Below are 19,588 nucleotides of genomic sequence, written 5' to 3'. Positions count from 1 at the left end.
TTTAAGTGGACAACTGAGGGGTTTTATGTTCTGCGTTGTTAGCTTCTTCCGTTTCCGCTTGAGACATCAAAGGACAAAGGGTTTTGCGCTGGCACCAAGACTGTTTCCGGTGACATCCTCGGAGCGGCTACAGTAACCATGGTTAACTCAAATGAACTGGTAGATCTGGACCCAGAAATGGAAGATATTTTATCTGTCTGGGGAAAAGACCCTTCTGCGAAAAACATTGAGCGATATTTTGGGGGTTTCGAGCTTCCAAGGCCAGAGTCCTTTCTGCAGAAAACATCGGAGACCAAACCCTCTCCTCTGCAGACCCCAAAGTTCAGTGAAGGGAATGTCTTCAAGCACCAGGAACAGGTTTTCTCACAGCAGACGGGCAGAGCGGTTGAGGAGGGGCGGCACACAAATTTTTCTCAAAGCCTTGGAAGCAAAGTAAAACCCTTCTTGGCCGGGAATATCCCTTCAGGGGGTATAGAAGATATCATAAATTTAGGGCTTTTTTCTGGGCTGGGAAGTGCAATGGGACCTGGAAGGGTTTTAACGATTTCTAGGGTATCCTTTTCAAGAGACCAGGGTTTCTCTAAAGAAAAATTGGTGGAAGGTATCGAAGCCCATCCTGCCTGTCAATCGGTGGTTCTGAAGATTTTGAGGGTACACAGGTCAGTAATCAATCCCCTGTCGACCCTCTACCCGATTCTTCTTTTTTCTCCAAACAGCCTCGCCCGGAGCACGAAACCCCTTCGAATCCGGACCAGGAAGATCTAGAGTGGAACGACTCAATTAAGGAGGCAAGGGAGGCAGCTGCCGGGAACAAGAAAAAAGGGGAGAAACGGAAAACCCAGAGGCCGATAGGCGTACAGGAATTGGAAGGAAATTTGATATTGGGCATGGATGTATCAATAGAAGAATCCCTAGGGGTGGCAGAATGTACCTTGGTCGGCAGGGCGAGAGGTAAGAAATTTTCCTCAGGGTTTATGCAAGCTTGGGGAGAACAACATTTTTTGTCTGACAGAATCAAAGGGTTTGAAGCTTCAAGCCTAGCAAAGGGATGGTTCATGTTCCGGTTTGAAAATAGGGAGGCAGCTGAATGGGTCCTTGAAAGGAACTGGACCATAGGGAACATACCAGTGTTGTTGAAGAAATGGAACCCTCTTTTCGATGCCATTCATGAGAAAACGGACGTCTATCCGGTTTGGGTAAGGGCTCCTGGACTACCCTCCTTTCTATGGGTTGAATCAGTCTTCAAAGCTATAGGGAATAGGTTGGGCACCTATCTGGAAACTGATATGTCATTCATAGAAACCAGGAACAAAGCAATGGCCCGGATCCTGGTGAGTCTAAACCCTAGCAGAGGCCTAGCTCAAAAAATAAATCTGCAGTATAAAGACTATGTTTTCGAACAGATCCTGGATTACGAATATTTTCCCTTTCGATGCCATAGATGCCATGTATACGGCCATCTAGCAAAGGATTGTCCTTTGGCAAGGAGAAGAAGGCGGTTTCGGAGGACATCAACTCATTGGGAAAAGGATTATAATCAAACTCCCATTAATCAGGAGAAAGAAGGATTCGTGGTCCAGAATGTTGAAGGAATGGAGACAGAGGGGTTTCAGGAAGGGCAAGCTCAGGAAGCGCCCCAGCATAGTGAATCGATCAAGGATATGGATTCGGAACCTGTAAAAGCTAAAGAGGAGATTGCAGGGGAGACGACAGCATCTCAAAATCCTTCAGCCAATGAAAAAGAAAAGGGTATGTGTTCAGATTTCTCTCCATCAACCTTTCTTTTTTCAGATCAAAATAAAGATACTCAGCATTTAAATTCTCCTCTCCCTTCCAAGCATAAGAAAGGCATAATTGAAAATAACGCTGCATCACTGGGTGGAACTGATATAGAATCCATTTCGGCTGCTATGCCCTCCCTTGATCTGAATTGTGAAGATGTTTTGCCTCCCCCTGTTTCCTCGGTCCTTCATACTCCTTGTCCTTACAACCTTAGATCCCTGGGTGGTAAGCCTGGCCCGTCAGGATCTGTAGGAGGTATAGGACAGTTGCCCCCTCAAGGTCATACCAAAAACAAAAGAGGAAGAAAATCGGATCTATCCAAGGCTAAATTGAAAGCAAAATTTGATGTAGCTGACGGGAAACAACAATCCATTACTGGGGTTCTTAGAGCGGTGCAGACCCCTGAAAATGTCATTAAATGATTCTGACATCATGGAATTGTAGGGGTTTGGCCAGTAAACCTAAAAGACTGGCTCTTAGAGAATGGATTCAAAATTCTAAATCAGAGATTCTTTTTCTGCAAGAGACTTTAGGGAGAGGAGCTGAAGTTGAAATGAATCTAAGCGCACTCCTTCCAGGATGGAAGTTCACAGCAGTGGACTCAGCGGGTCATTCAGGGGGTCTGGCTATAGGTTATAAGGAAGGGAGAATAAAAGTGATAAATCAATGGGGGATGAAGCAAGTGATGGGCATGGAAATCCTTTCCCCTGAGTATGCTTTGCCTATCAATATTATTAATGTATATGGACCTTGTCAAGGAAGGGAGATTTTCTGGAATGAACTGATGTCCAAATCCTTGATGAAGTCTACCTATTTGGTATTGGGAGGAGACCTAAATTTTTCTGTTGGGAGAGCGGAGGCTTGGGGTCCTTTGGCCAGGGAAGACCCATTGACGGAATTTTTCATAAATCTCCTAACGGTAAACAACCTCATAGATGCTAACCCGATTAAGATTCTTCATATATCAATCTCTTCAAAGAAACTTGGATTCATCCGGATAGGAACTCCAGAGAGGATAAAAGTTTCCTGTTCATGGAAAATCTCAAGAGATTGAAGAAAGAGACTATTATCTGGGCAAAAGATAGGAAGGTTAAGCAGAATGAGGAGCAGATCAGGATTAGTGAAGAACTGAGGAAATTGGAAAGCATAGAGGAGGATGGATATGCTACTCAGGCCTCAAAGGAAAGGATTCTACATCTAGAAAAACTTCAGAACCAAATCATCTTGGCAAAGGAAGAGGAATGGAGGCTCAAAAGTAGAGCAATTTGGTTAAAAGTGGGGGATGAAAACACCAGCTTCTTTCACAATTATGCAAAAGGAAGGAAATCTGCAAATACCATATGGAGTCTAAAAGACGAAGAAGGGAGGGAGGTTCGAACTTTCACATCTCTTTCAGGCTTCGGACAGAGATAATTCCAGAGTTTATACGCCGACCCGGGAGAGGCTACCATCGCAGAGGTAATAAAGACAGCTCAATGTTTTCCAAGATTTGTTGAAGAGGAAGAAGCAGAGGAGATGTCAAGTCCTGTTTCCAAGGAGGAAGTCGAGGCTGTCATGAAATCTATGGCTAAGGATAAAAGTCCTGGGCTTGACGGATGGACTATAGAGCTATTCCTCTATTTTTTTGATTTAATAGGTGAAGAAATAACTGAAGTAATAGAAGAATCAAGACAGAAAGGAGAAGTCTATAGTCCATTCAATGCAACCTTCCTAGCTCTCATTCCGAAGAAGGAAGTTCCTGAGAATTTTGAGGACTTTAGGTCGATCTCCTTATGCAACTGTATATATAAGATTATTGCCAAGGTGATAGCTAACAGAATCAATCCTATTCTGGCGAATCACATCTCAATGGAGCAGTTTGGATTCTTAAATGGAAGACAAATTCATGAGGCCATCGGGGTAGCCCAAGAAGTTTTACACAGTGTTAGACAAAAGAAAAAGAAGGGTGTGGTATTAAAAATCGATCTATCCAAAGCATATGATCGAATCAATTGGATTTACATTCGGCTGCTTCTAACTCACTTGGGCTTCAAACATGAATTTATCAGTTGGATCATGGGGTGCATCTCAAATGTCAGCTATGCAGTTCTAATCAACGGAGCAGCATCACCTTTCTTCAGAGGTCAGAGAGGCTTAAGGCAAGGATGCCCTTTATCTCCATTGTTGTTTCTATTAGTGGCAGAAGGCTTAAGCAGGTTGATTCAAAAGGCTAGAAGGGAAGGGAAGGTAAGAGGTATTGAGGTAGCAACAAATCTTCTTATCTCTCATCTCCTTTTTGTTGATGATATATTGATCTTCTCAAATGGAGCTCCTAGCGAACTTAAGGAATTAAAATCCATTCTAAATTTGTTTCTGAAAGAAACTGGTATGCAGATAAATTCTAGGAAATCTCAGCTGTCTGTGGCAGGAATGTATAGTCAGGAAAGAAATCTTCTGCAAAATATGTTTCCTTTTCAATACAGCCCTATGGATTCCCCTTTCAAATACTTGGGGTTTTGGCTAAAACCAGCCGCATAGAAAAAAGAGGACTGGAACTGGCTAATAGCCAAAATAGAATCCAGAATTACTCATTGGAGCTTCAAATGGCTCTCCAGAGCTGGTAGAATGACCCTTATCAAATCTATGCTTTTGGCCATTCCAGTCTATTTGGCAGCTTTAACCTGGGTTCCTAAAGGAGTTCTGGAGAAAATCAGAAGAATTTGCTGTAGATTCTTGTGGGAAGGCTCAAAAGAGAACTCAGTGCTTCCCTGGGTGGCCTGGGACAAGCTGGCAAGACCGAAGGAATGGGGAGGTTGGGGGATAAAAAGGCTCCCTGATTTTAGTCTCTCCCTGGCAGCTAAATCAGGGTGGCGATTAATTTCGGTGGAAAATTTATGGACTAAAGTGGCTAAAAGGAAATATATAGAACCAACCTCATTGGAAGACTGGATAAGGAGCACTGCTAAGAATACGAAGAATGTTTCAGTCATCTGGAAAGCTACGGTGGAGGCATTCACAGTGATTGAACAAGGTTTGGCATGGAAGATAGGTAATGGAAAGAATTTGAGGATAGGCTTGGATCCATGGGTAGGCTGTAATGAAAACTTTGCATTATACCCAGGGATTATCAGACATTTGGGAAGCAAGGGCATTTTTACTCTAAATCAGGTGGAGAAGACAGGTCACTCTACCATGTGGGGACAGGCTTGGAAAGACGGGGAAGATCTAGGAATAAACATCAGGTGGAGAAATGAATGGAGTTCATACATCCAAGAGCTCAAACGATCCAATGTCAGGTTAAAAAATGATCCAGATCTGCTGATATGGGCTCATGGAGAATCAGGAGAATACTCTCCAAAGTGTGGATATAAATTCATAATGTCAAGAAAAGGATGGGGAGACCCAGAGTGGTGGTCGAAGCACATTTGGAAGCTAAAGTGTCCAGCCAAGGCTAGGATTTTTTTCTGGTGTCTGCTAAAAAGAAAAGTACCAACATGGGATATTCTTCAATCAAGGTATATGGTTGGCCCAGGGAGGTGTCCTTTGTGCAAGTCAAAAGAGGAAACAATCAATCATCTTTTTATTTTCTGTTCAGAAACAAAAAAGATTTGGGGGGAGACAAGCAGATTGCTAAACATCAAGGCAGAGTGGGGGAACGAATCCTTGGAAGATGTTTGGAGAAGGTAGTGGCGAAAATACCCTGAGGGGAATATGAGAAACCTTCCTCTCATTTTTTGTTGGGGAGTTTGGATAGCTAGGAATAGGAGCCTATTTCAAGATAAGGAAACGCCAGTAAATGTCACTACAATTAACTGTGCCGCCATTTACTCATCCATCCCTGTTCCAGAAATAAAAAATCACCACGCTCATCAGAAGCCTGTAATAATCCACGAAGGCATCCCCTGGGCTTTTTTTGATGGAGCATCTCAAAATAACAGGGCTAGTGCAGGAATGATTATTCACTTAAATGTTGATCACACTTTAAAAGCATCCATAGGTTTAGGGTCAGGATCTAACAATTTTGCCGAGTTGTCAGCTCTGTGTTTTCTACTCTGTTGGCTCCTTCAAAGAAACATCTTCTCAATTCAGATCTTCGGAGATTCTTTAAATGTCATAAATTGGGTCAATGGGAAAAGCTCATGCAAAAATCAAATTCTAAAGATATTGTTGGAAGAACTGCAGGTCCTAAAATTATCATTTAACAGCCTCATCATATGTCATATTTACAGGGACAGCAATGCTACAGCAGACCAGCTTCCTAAGGAAGGTCTACAGCAGGCTATGGGAACCTGGAAAGTAGTAGAAGACCGGCAGGGGCAGACTTATTCTGCCGACCAGCCACCCTTTGATCACCACCAGTGACAACGGTCTCTATTATCTCTTTTTGTTATGCCTTTTCGGTCTTTGTTTTATACTCAGTTTATATATAGTTTTTAATGTAATTTCTCAACAAAAACAGTCAATCTCTCTTTTTTTGTTTATCAGTTCGATACAATGAACATACAGATCTGTATAGGGTTGTTTTCCTTCCTCAAAGGAGACCCTAAAATCTCTTTTGGTCAAAATTTGGATGCCTCCTAAAGAGAGGATGGTCATTTAGTCAAAAACTGAAAACTATAATAGCTGTCTATGATAAAATTTTAGAGGTCAGTCAGTCAAAAAGGTAGAAAGTTGTTGTCTCTTAAGTGATTGAATAGCAGTCATCAGAAGTATCAGAAATGCTTACAGCATATGCAATGTAACTTTTTATTTTATTAATAAAAAGTTCGCTTTTTCTTCGGAAGAAAAGTTTTGCAAGACTACATTTTTAACATGTCTAATATATATCTCCGATAAGGTGGGAAATTGAACCAATAACTTCACATCGAGTGCTTTCAGAGAGCACCCGATCATTTTTCCAAAACCTTGTGAACATTAATTAATAACAACTATACTTATTAATAATTATAATTAAATTTAAAATTATAATAAATTTTATTATTTAAAAATAAATAACAAAAACATTATATAAACATGTACAAATAAAAAATAAAATTTAATTTTGAAATAATATCAAAAGTAATTTGTTGCTAATTGAAAGACTATTTCATTATGTAGTATGAAAGTTGAAAACAATGGCCACCTGGAGTGGAGTATTGATTTCATGACTGAGAAAATGTGGCAGTCAATGAAATTTTATAGTGTGTTGTTTTTCGAGTATATATTGAAGATACTAAGTCGGTCACCTCCTATTATCTTTTCTTGCAAATGTAATAGAAATTATTTATATAGCCCAGTCAGAGTTACGTATACATAACTCATGCCTCTTTGTAGCTTCTATACTGCGTGGTAGGGTTGAGCTCCTCACTTATTGCGAGTTCGATCACCCACCTCCTCACCATCGACTAACTTCTAGCCCTTAACATGAGGTCGGGAGGTTGGCCCAACTAAAAGTAGGGGTTACTTTCCTTACAACTCTTTCCACGCACCTGACTTCTCCTCAAGCTCGACTATGTCAATGATGTCTTAAAATTTTGAATATATTATTCTCTAAAATTTTAGAAAATAACATATTTTTTTTATTTATGTACATGCTCGTCACATTTTTTCCCTCTGCAAAATTGAATTCAAATTGGAATTTGAGCTTATGCTATGATTTATTGTAGTCAAACAAGAGTTTAATTAAGTTGTTTTATTCAGGGTGTACAAATCTCATAGCCTCAGATAGAGTTCCATTAGATAAGTTTTTGGAACCTTCTTTTTCTAAGTCACAAGTGTTTGATATATCCCACTTACGAGTTATTGGATACACTATTAAGTTATTGACACCTAGTAAATTTGATCTCAAATATAGTCTAAATCATTCGATGAATTTTCCATTTCCATAATTCAAAAATATAAAAAAACAAATATTTTCACTATCACAGTTTATATATATATATATATATATATATATATATATATATATATATATATAGTAAGAGAGGTAAGAATAAAATTATATTTTTAAATTGCATTTTTTTTCTAAATTGTTTTTAAGAATTAGAAATTTTAAATTTTTAAATAAAATTCAAAAATTGAAAATACTAAATTAGTCACCTCTTTCTTTTCTTAAAAATGTAATAAAATTGTTTTAAATAGCCTAGTCATAATTATATATACATAACTCATGCCTCTTTATAACTTCATATAACTGGGTCAAGTTTGATTCCTCACTTATTCCCAATCCAAGCACCCATTTCCTTAACTCTCATAGGCCGTCAACATGAGGTTGGGAGGTTGGCCCAACTAAAAGTCAAAGTTATCTTCCCTACAACTCTTTCCAATGCACCTAACTTTTCAAACCCGACTATGTTAATATTTGGGTCTTAAAATTTGAATATTAAAGTTTTCCATATATTACTCTCTAAAATTTTACAAAATAACATATTCATTTTATTAATGAGATGTATATGCTCAAATTTTGTTTGTAGTGAATTTTTGACAAATAATTTTTTGCTCTGCTTAATTGAATTCAAACTGGAATTTAAGCTTATGCTATGATTTATTGTAGTAAAAAAAGGAAGAATTTAATTAAGTTGTTTTATTTAAGGGGTATAAATCTTATAGTGAGGATAGAGTTCCATTAGACACTATTATGTTATTGACACTTAGTAAATTTGATCTCAAATATAATCTAAATCATTCAGATGAATTTTCCATTTCCATAATTCAAAAATAAAGATAAAACAAATACTTTCACTAAAACATATATATATATATATATATATATATATAGCGAGTAAGAGAGGTAACAGTAAAATTATAATTTTAAATTGCAAAATAAAATTTTAAATTGCTTTTAACAAATAGAAATTTTAAATTTTTAAATAAAATTCAAAATTGCTTTTAATGGCACTCTTTGTTATAATTTTTTCTTTTTCTTTTCTCACAACTTCACATCAAGAAGTGCCTTCATAGAATAGTAGATCACCATATATTGAAGACCCACCATCTATGCAAGACCTAGTGAACATTAATTAATAATAATTATAATAAATTTAAAATATAATAAATTTTATTATTTAAAAATACAGAACAAAAACATTAGATAAACATGCACAAATAAGAAAATAAATTTTAATAAATTTTTCTTCTTTCAATTGTAAATCAAAACATGAAAATAAGAAACCTTTCGAATAATGTTTATTTTAATGTAAAAATATGGAAGTAGAAATTAATATATTTAGCAACATTACTTGCAAATGAAAAAAATAAATTATGAATATTTTTCTTTGTATTGTTTAATATGGAGATGAAAAGTTTTATGAATAAAGTTTATATTAATATGAAAAATAAGGAAATAAAAAGAATGAGCATTTATGTAGAATCAAGAAAAGGTTATATAAAAATTGAAATTAATGTTTCAAAAAAATCTAGTGAAAAATGGAAGAAGACTTTGTTGGAGAGATCAAATTTAATTAAATATATTAAATTTACAATTTGAATTTTGAAAAGTAAGAAAACTTTAGGTAAAAATCACATTCTTTCAACTTTTAAGTATTTAATGGTATTCTTTATTTTAACATTAAAATATAAATAGAAATAGAAAATTTTACTTCTTATTTAGTATAATTTGCTTAATACACATATATATTTAATTTAGATTATCTCTCTCTATATATAATTTAAATGATCTCTATATCTATATATATATATATATATATATATATATATATTTATATGACCTCTATATTTAATATATTATCTATATATATATTTAAATTTAAATTATCTTTATATTTAATATATTATTGAATTTATGAAATAATTTATATTAGCAACTGAAATTCAAACGATTAAACAACAACTGGAGAGCTTAGTGTGATTTATGCATTCCAATAGGTCACCTATTGTTTTATTTTCTGAATTTGAATAAATACATTAAGTAAAATTCCACCAAATTTACTAGTTTACAGGGACAAAATCCATCTATATAATACATGCCACTAAGTGGCTCTTGCTCGACAAGTTTAATCCAATATTAAGTAACAACTTCATCTTTTTTTTTTTGTAAGTTGCGGTGTTGCTCTTCTTTTTCTATTACTTTAAATCAAAACAAAACAGTACATATTTGGTTGACTTCAACTCGCCCTCTTGGGGAAACCGAGTTTTTCAGCCACCTAAAGTTCTTAATAGCCGACCAAAAATAAAAGTTCCAGATTCTGATTATCCATGCTAAATAAACTAAACAGTCTTGCATATTTCTATTTCTACTTGTATGCATATATCGATTTTCCTCATCTAATACTTTAAGCAAACTATAATTATCTATACTATGCAGCTTCATCAAAAATAATACATATCTATACTCAAACAGCTTCTGCCGCTGGTCGCTGGTTTGTCTCCCTGTTGGCACCCTGTTGTCCTTCCCTTATCATTTGCTGAATTTCCTCAAGCTTCTTTTCTTGCATCTCCAATGTAATCTGAATAATCCTCAGCTCCCTCCTTAGGTTGGGGACTCCTTGCGCCAATTCTGCCATCTCTGTTGCAGCTTGTTCCAAGGCTTTAGCCAATAATCTCTTCATCACCCAGTAGATATGCAGGGACTGCTTAAATAGGGATATTCTGCCTCTAGTATTGCCAGGGTCATGGAGTAAAAATTCCCAATTTTCCATCTTTGAGTCAGAATGAGCCTGAAGCGAATCTTCTTCCATGTTCTGGATAATCCTCCTGATTCTTGGGTTAGTGTTCTGACTGTAAGCCCTTTCTGCTTGTTAGATTTTCTTATCTAATGATCTACTTGTTCTTTTAATAGGCCTCCCTCTCTGCCCCTATCTTCCTTCCCTTTCTCCTCTGTTTCTGTGCGGTCCTCTGCCTCTCCTGCTACCCGAATCCAGCCTGCTACCCGCGCCTCTGTCTCCCCTCTGTCTGCCGCGTTGCCTTACCTTTTCCTCCCGCTGTCCTTACTGCTCTTCACTGGTTTGCTGGGTATCCCAGCCTCCTACGGTTCCACCTCGTTCCTTGCTTCGCCTGCCTTGTTCTTGCAGGTCTTCCTCTTCCTCAGAATCGTCATAAATTTCGTATATCTCTTCCACTGTTTCCTCCTTCGCTAACACCTTGCCCTTTCTGTCCCTGTCTTTGCGTTCCGTGGCTTCCAATTCCTCTACAGCCCTTGCTCTCTTCCTGGTTTCCATAGTATCCTTAGTAAGGTTTCGGCACAATTTCTCTCTGGGGCGAATCTCCACCACCTTTCTTCCTTTCACGCTCTGATTTCCAAACAAGTTTCCTCGTCGTCGTTCCTTTCGTTGCTGCCCATTTATAATCCTCCTTGCTTTGATCTACCTACCTACCGACCTAGCCTTTCGCTGCCACCTGTTATTTTGCCTGCTGCCTTTCCTATCAATTATCTTTCTATCCTCATTTCCATTTGTGGACTCTGACATACCGTTCTTTCCCCCTCTCCGATCGCTTGAGTTAATTATCTTGCCGTGGGGTGGTTGTTTCTCACCTGTCGTCGCACACTTCTGCTGAAATGTACCTTGCTTGCCCATTATGCCACTCCCCCGCCTTGACTGACAATCATTTAATTTCTGGGATTGCCGATCCATCTCACCTGTCCGTTGCACGGATGTTACGATTCTCATTTGTTGCTTGCTCATGGTCATAATTAATGATACCGGCCAGGTCTTCCCATTCTCTGTTGGGACGCAACATTCTCCATTGATTATCTATTTTAGTAACAACTTCATCTTTATATTAAAGAATTAACGTGTTTTCTCTCCAAATTGATTCTAACTGGTTAACATATTTTAAAATTTCCACCATTTTAATGCAATGTTTCAACTTTGTTAGAAGTTTAATAACAAGTTTGTTAGGTGAAAGAGTGAGTCTGCTTTTTCTAATGTAACAATTTAATTAATGGGTGTCATTGTAATTTTTATTATTTGAATTATTTTTTTAATATTTAAATTTATAAATTACACAGCCAATTTTATATATATATATATATATATGGATATATATTTTTAAAATTAATTAAAATTAGATTTTTTATAATCTTAATAAATAATATACATAATCTTAATGAATAATATACATTATAGTGAAGAAATTTAAAATTAGTAATATATGAAAGAATGAAATATCAAATATATATTTTAATATATATTTACGCAGATAGGCGTAGCTATTTCAATCTCTAAATGTGGCGTTGGTGATTTTTAATTTTCTTGAAATGAATGGATGAGATTTCTTGTAGGAAAAATATTCTTCATCATATAAGCCCTTCGAGGGTTGTGATTTCACTAAGGACTATTCTCTTGTGCATTACGATGTTTAAAATTATTTTTTAATAATAAAATCCAAACTGGAACAACACATCTTGTGCATTAAGATGTTTAAAATTATTTTCTAATCAGAAAATCCAAACTGGAACAACAGAGCGTCAACCACCTGCCTACCTTACATAAAAAAATCATGGCAGTTCCATTGTTTCACCTACCTACCATTACAGCGAACCATTTATGACGACGAGCAAATTATATAGGGACAAATAGCAGAGAGAGAGAGATGCATATCGATGACGATGAGATTTTTTTGGATAAACATTGAGAACAGAAAGCCATATCCCTATCCTAAGGTGATCCCATCAATTTTTGAACAGACACTACCACAACCAATTCAAAACGAAAAATAGTATATATTGCTCGATACACAAGGAAACAATATATATAGATTGTTCGACTTATAGTTGGGAATAATATTAAACCCAAAGGAAGAAAAAACCAAAAGGATTAATATTATAAACCCAAGGGATTAATAAAACAAAGGGATTAAAATTATAAAACCAATGAATAAGTATGGTTGACTATGTTAGGTTCATAATTTTTATACATTAACAAATGTTAACTATGCTTGACTATTGTTGACATAGTAAAGTAAAGTCAACGTGCACATCATAGTATAAAATAGTCAACATGACTACCATGGTGAACCACACTTACCTTGGGAATTATGGTCTGTCTATAGGTGACCTATTATGAACCATAATGGATGGCCATAGTTAACCATGGAGGCTTAGAGTGGATGGCTAGGTTTACCAATATTAATCTTGCAACTATCCCATGGGGCTTTCTATTTACAATGAATGGTTGTTCTATTAGGGCAATCCATGCAAAAAGGTCACCTATTCATATCCCATGTGAGTGTTGACTGCATAAAAAATGTATTGATCCCGGGGTTTATAATATTAATCCTATTATTTATAATACTATGGTTTAATGTATTAAACTTAGGGTTTATAATGTTAAGCTTTATAATGTTAGGGTTTTGTATTAGGGTTTAATATTGTGACATTACAATGATACAAAAAAATATCCGACGTCACATTGCGATAAACATTGTCTCAATGTAACAATCAAATCTAACAATTATTGTCACAATGTTACATTATATTATCATTTATTTAATGTCACAATGAAAGATTTGGGCTTAATATTAGGGTTTATAATATTATGGTTTAATATTGGGTTTATAATTTATAATATTATGGTTTTTTATATTGAGTTTTATAATGTTAGCAGTGTTTTCATTATGGGTAATATCTTGTCCTTGATGTCAACCTATATATAATATGCTATCAAATGTGGTCCTTGTTGGCAACATGTGTTTTCCTTGATGATTACAAAGATTTGTTGAATTGTTGAAAATGGCATGAATGTTAGTTCATATATTGCAGAGGATAAGGAAGAGTATTGGTATCTTTGTCTCTTGAAAAATGTGGAGTTTGAAAACTATATGTGACTCGTGTGAAGAAAATTCACGTACATATATAGGTTCTATGAATAAGAGTTGTGTACGGAATCCTGCACATGGAAAATAAAAAACCATGAGAATTTCACATGGTAATCTCCCACAAGTTTATGTTAGTAACATCTATTTGATCATGTCGAAAATTACCAACAAGACACCCAAAGGATTTTCTTGTCGTATTGGAAATGAAAAATGATATAAAAGGAGGAGAATTTGGCGAGTCATTATCTACATTCAATAGATTAGTCATTGGTGATCTGATCTGAAACAGGTGTGCACAAGGGAGGAAGGATAGGGCTCAGCTCTGAGAGATCTAAAAATGTATTTAATATTAATGGATATGTTTGCTTGATTTTCTTATTGCATGTGTAATTATGCCTAAATTTTTAAATTTCTAACATTGCAAGATATGTTGTTATAATAGAGCTATGAACTAAGTTTGTATGTAGGAAAAATATTGTCCTTACAAATAGGGTTTGATGTGTGTTGAGATCAGTACATTGATTATATTCCTGAATGTTGCATACATACACAGATTTGCTTCATAATTGTTTCATATAGTATCAAAGTTAATATGGATTGATTAAATTAGCTTCCTATTGTTTGTTCTAGCTGATTATTATTTGTAACATCCCTAGTGAAAATTCCATATAATAAAAGCTAATAAAGGAAAAATAATAACCACAGTTGATGAGGCACTTATTGCAAGTTGAATGTTGGACAGAAACATAGTGATGGGGATCACTTGTGGTTGATTAATGGCTAAGGAAATTGGCAAAGGCAATGGATAAGGCTTTGGAAAGGAAAAAATGAATTTCTGGCACCTTTATTTATGAAAATAATATAAATTAGGAGAAAAGGAAGGGGAAAGGTCACAGGTTGCATGCGAGGAGGAAATTGAAGGAAAACAATGGAAAATGAAGAAAATAGAGGCCTAATTGATAGAAAGGCTTCTAAGGATCAATTTGTAACCTTTTGTCAATTCAGTTTTGGAGCTCTCTCATTACTCTCTCTCTCTCTCTCTCACTCCTAGACACTTAGAGTTTTATGGGAGCACTCTTGGAGGGTGAGGTATACATAGATTTTTGGAGCAAGACAACACAGGAAGAGAAGAAAAGTGCAAGACAACATCGAGATAAACACCTACAATGAGTTTTTTTTGCAGGTACCAAGTTGCATGTATGCTTTCCTCAATAGTTTTGGCATGCATGGAAGATGCATGTGGTTTATTTTTCATGATCTGTCAATAGCATGGAGGATTGCCTAGATTGATAGTGGATTTGCATACTCTTGCCATTTCGTAGATGGCCATGGTGTTGTGGGTTTATTTATTTATTTTTTTGGTTGGTTCTCATGTTTCCTTAGCTTTGGTTGAGTTACTAGTTCCTGGAAGCCCTCATTGGACAAACACTATGGAAGCCCTGTAACATCTTTGGTTGAGTTACTAGTCCCAGAAGCCTTGGTTGGAAAAATGCTCTGGAAGCGCTAGGTGGGTTGAGTTACTAGTCCTAGAAGCCCTGGTTGGACGAAATCTCTAGAAGCCTGGAATAACTTATGGGTTGAGTTACTAGTCCTGGAAGCCTTGGTTGGAACAAAAAATCAACAGCTCTGGAAGGATTGGGTAGAGAGTAATTTGATGATGGTTTTATGATGTCCGACCGTGAGGTGGAACCAATTTTTGATGGCTTGAGGTGGTTGGCCTTTGGAAGCCCTCAATGGTTTTGGATTGATGTGTTCTATGAGATCCAATGTATTCATGCTTGGAATATGCGATGGGGGTGAATGGATGAAGAGATATTTGGCTTATTCATTATATGATCGGGTGGAACATGGTAGTCCCATCCTAGGTTTGGATTTTGCATCATCAATATGAGGTTATTTCTCCTTCTATTTCTGTGAATATTATACTAGTGTATATGTGGATCATATGGTTGTGATTTCTTTGGTATTTCTTTGGCTATTATGTTGGTTATGCATATGTGTTAGGATAGTAGCTATGTATGGCTCTCCTCATGTTTTTACTTGTAAATGAATGATCAATGTATCTATAAGCTAGTGGATAAAACTACAACTAATATGTTGAGACATTAATGCTTCTTAGCGATTCTCATATAAGTGTGAGACCCCTATGCTTAGATTTTTTGTTTACACCTGTAGATTACATATTTGTGATGTGTTTAAAAAAAATCCTATCATGGCTGGTAGGTGTCTAGTTAAGCGCTTGTTCAAGTATTTTCAATTACATCATTGTTTCATTGTTATATTTTTGTTCTGAAGGTGTCATTCAATTCTGGGCAGTGACCTAGGATTTGGGCCTGAAAAAGTGGCTCAAACCCCAGGGACGTTGGCACAACACTAAGAAAAATAGTCCCTAGACGCTAGCATGCCTTTTCATGAGAACATCTACAACCTCCTGAATGTTGTAAGGCCCATAGCATGGTAGCGTGCAAAGCCTCCTAGATGCTGTCAGGCCCATAGCATCGGAGCATCCATAGGTCAAGTGGTCTAAAACCTTAGTGGGTCCTAGGGGTTGGTTACTAGAAATGTTGGGATGGTTCTCAAAGGTCCAGTAGCTGATGTGGAAAGTATGTATGATTGGTTTCTATCAATTCCATTTCCTTAAGGTCACCTAGGAAGTTGAATCCAATCATACTAGTCTCATGTCACATGTTTACCTCGGTTGGCTAGTTACTTGGGTAGATGTGGGAGGTGGGTGTTATATTGTCAATGTGTAGTGTGAGTATTTATACGACTCTTTTTTTATGTTGATTGATGATTATACTAAGGGTAGATAAGATTTCATGGCTTAGGATTTTTCATATTGATAAGCTTGTTGCAGAGAGGGTTTGAATGGATTTAGCATCTTAATGCAATTGTTGTAAAATGTTTTGTATAGAAAAATTTTGTTTGAAAAAGAGTATGGTTTGGTGAAAAGTGTTTTTTTGAGATATGTATGCATGCATTATGCATGAGAAGCACACATATATTCAATGACCTTAATGCAAATCGTGTATATATTATAACTTTAATATTGATAAAATAGTAATGCTTAGTTATGACAATGAATGTCTCCTGTAATGTTTGCTACTTGTCTTCATTAATGTGTTTGTTGTGGCTTTAGATATCAACAATTTGGTTGCATAATGGTGTTTTATGTCTTCGTATTCAGTGAGAATATTTGTTTGATCGGTGTATGGTTGCAAAAGTGTAATTGGTATTCAGTAATTGAGATATTTGTATTTTTATTGAGCATACTGTTGGGTTGGATCAAGTTTAAAAATTTGATTGAACGTGACCTATAAGTTTTGGTTTGTGTTTGTGATGCAGGAACATGAGGCTTGAAGACAAAAGGCTCCAAACTTATTCCAAAAATACAAAAAAATGTTTACAAGAAAAGGAGTGGGATCCTTTAGCTGTTAATTTACAAGTTTTCTAGATAGGATTCGAGCTAGGATTTAGGGATTCAATGGTTTTGTAATTAATTTATGTAGTTTCGATACAATTGTGATTTTCAAGGAGAATATCGATGAGATTTGGTACTGTACAAGATTAGGAAAAATTGATCTAGTGTTTAAGGATCTAATAGTCAGGATGAAATGGTATTTATGTAACTTCTGAATGATTGTAAAAGGATTTTGATTGATTCGGCTTGTTTTTGCCATATATGATAAAAGTTGCAGAAAACATAACTCTGTGAATTCTGCGTATAATTGGTCAATCGCGGAGGTATTGCATCCCTCTGTAGTGTCTCTATGTATCATTTAGTTTCCAGTTTGGCTTGAGGACTTAGAATTCTTTGTGGTAGCTTTTAAATCCTTTTCACTTTATTTAGCAATTGCGGGGTTGAAAGGGTACAAACTTCTTAATTGGGGTTGAAGCATCGCACTCACTCCTAACCATTGATTTCATTTTCAACGTCCTATGTCACAGACAACAGTGGGGGTTGGCCTTGTTAATAAACATTGAGTTAATTGAAATCCCACTAGCCAGAGATATAATGAGCACTGTTATTCGACAGATATCGGGTCAGAAGATGCATGCCGGTTATTTCAAAAACCGGACCCGATATCAATTAAGTCATAGTTTATTATTTCCATCAGCTCCGTCCAAAGGAAATAAGAATGTGGAAAAATCCAAACCCAAACTTTTATAAATCGAGGATTTATTAACCTCATCGGCTCTGTGTAGATGTAAAACGTCACGCAGATCTCCTTGCAATCTCATAATGACTGTCAGATCACTTGACTACTGATCGTTGGATTGTTGGTTGATATTGCACCGCAAGGTTCAAGAGTGAATGATCATGACGGTGGAGTTGCGAAGTGCTTGCACAATATGCGATGTTTAGAGCAGTAGTAAGTGCTTGTTAAACTGGTTGAATTTGGTAGTTCTGCTAATTTAGCATAGGAGATAACTTTGGAAGTAGATGACTAAGACTCCGCCATAAATTCAAGCGGAAATTACACCTGAACTTGAAGAAATTGTCTCCAGTTTGAGTGATTGTCCCTCACGCCTCCACCCAGGCCACCATTTGTGGTATCAGAGTAGCCTACTGACATTGAATATGATCTCAAGGAGCAGAAAAAGAAATCCAACATTGACTTCAGAGTTGGAGGAAGAGCTGGTAGTCGAAGAAGAGGACGATCAATTGCAAATGCCGAAGTGTTGGAAGTTGTGCAATAGATGCAGGACAGATTAGAAGTAGTATAAATGGGAAGAGATGCAGATGTTGGAGATATGAGTGAAGCTAAAGTTGAAGCTACAAAAGAAGGACCTGCAGATGTAACTCCTAAAATGAGATTCTTTAAGTCAGTATTGAGATCCACATCCAAGCCTAGACTTGAAGTTGTGATCTACATAGGAAGCTTAAGCCCTGAGGAATTGATAGATTGGATAAATCGCATGGAGAAATTCTTCGATTATGACAAAACAGATGAAAGAAAGAAGGTGAAGTTTGTTGTCATGAAACTGAAATGACATGTAGCACTTTGGTGGGATGGAGTGCAGGTAGGAAGTAGAATACTTGGTAAACAACCAATCAAGAATTGAAATAGAATGGTGGCAAAACTAAAAGGTAAGTTTCTACTAAGTGACTATCAGCAAACATTATTTAGATAGATGCAGAATCTTGGAAAGAGGTCTATGATAGTAAAGGAATACATGGAGGAATTCTATAAAGTGAGTATAACAGTAGGACAAATCCAAGATACAGATGAGAAAGTTGCCAAATATGTGAATGGTCTTAGAATGGACATTCTAGATGAGATAAGTGTACTATCTCCTAAAACAGTTGAAGAGGCTTATCAGATGGTACTGAAGTCTGAAGAAAAGCTCATGAGGAAGCAATTGGCCAAAAATAGAGTTACTTTCTGAGGAAGGGGAAGACAAGGTGGTAGAGGAAGATCTACAACACTTAGAGATGGAGCTAGCAGTAGCTCAAATTAGCATGCACCCACAGGAGGTGATGCAAGTGGCAGAGAGTGTTTTTCCATTGGAAGAGGAGGTAGAGGTAGAGGAAGAGAATTCAGATGTTATAGATGTAATAAGGTGGAACATAGAGCCTATGAGTGCCTAGAAAACGTAGGAATGAATCCAAGGAATACAATTGTTGCAAAAACTGAAGAGGAAACAACGAAGGTAATAGATGAAGAGAATGTACCAGAGAAAGGGAAATCTTTGGTAGTCAACAAAATTTTGTTAAAACTAGCTAAGGAAATTGTTGAACCAACACAAAGGAAGACCTTGTTCAGGACTATGCCTATGTGTAAAGTTCAAGGGAAGTGTTGTCAGATGATCATAGACAGTGGTAGTATAGATAATTTGGTCTCCACGGAAATGGTGGAGAAGTTGAAATTGAAGAAAAAGAAAAATCCAACACCTTACAAGGTGTCATGGCTTCAAAAGGGATATCAGTTGATATTGAATGAACAATGTGAAGTGGAGTTGCAATTGGGGAAATACAGAGACAAAATTCTGTGCGATGTGATGCCTATGGATGTGTCATATATTGTTGGGTAGACCATGGCAGTATGACAAAGGAGCTATGCACGATGGA

The sequence above is a fragment of the Pinus tabuliformis genome, chromosome 2_1 (assembly GCF_031772625.1).
Source record: "Pinus tabuliformis cultivar Carrire ecotype Pingquan chromosome 2_1, CPIR1, whole genome shotgun sequence".
NCBI lineage: Eukaryota > Viridiplantae > Streptophyta > Pinopsida > Pinales > Pinaceae > Pinus > Pinus tabuliformis.
This window is presented reverse-complemented; position numbering follows the sequence as displayed.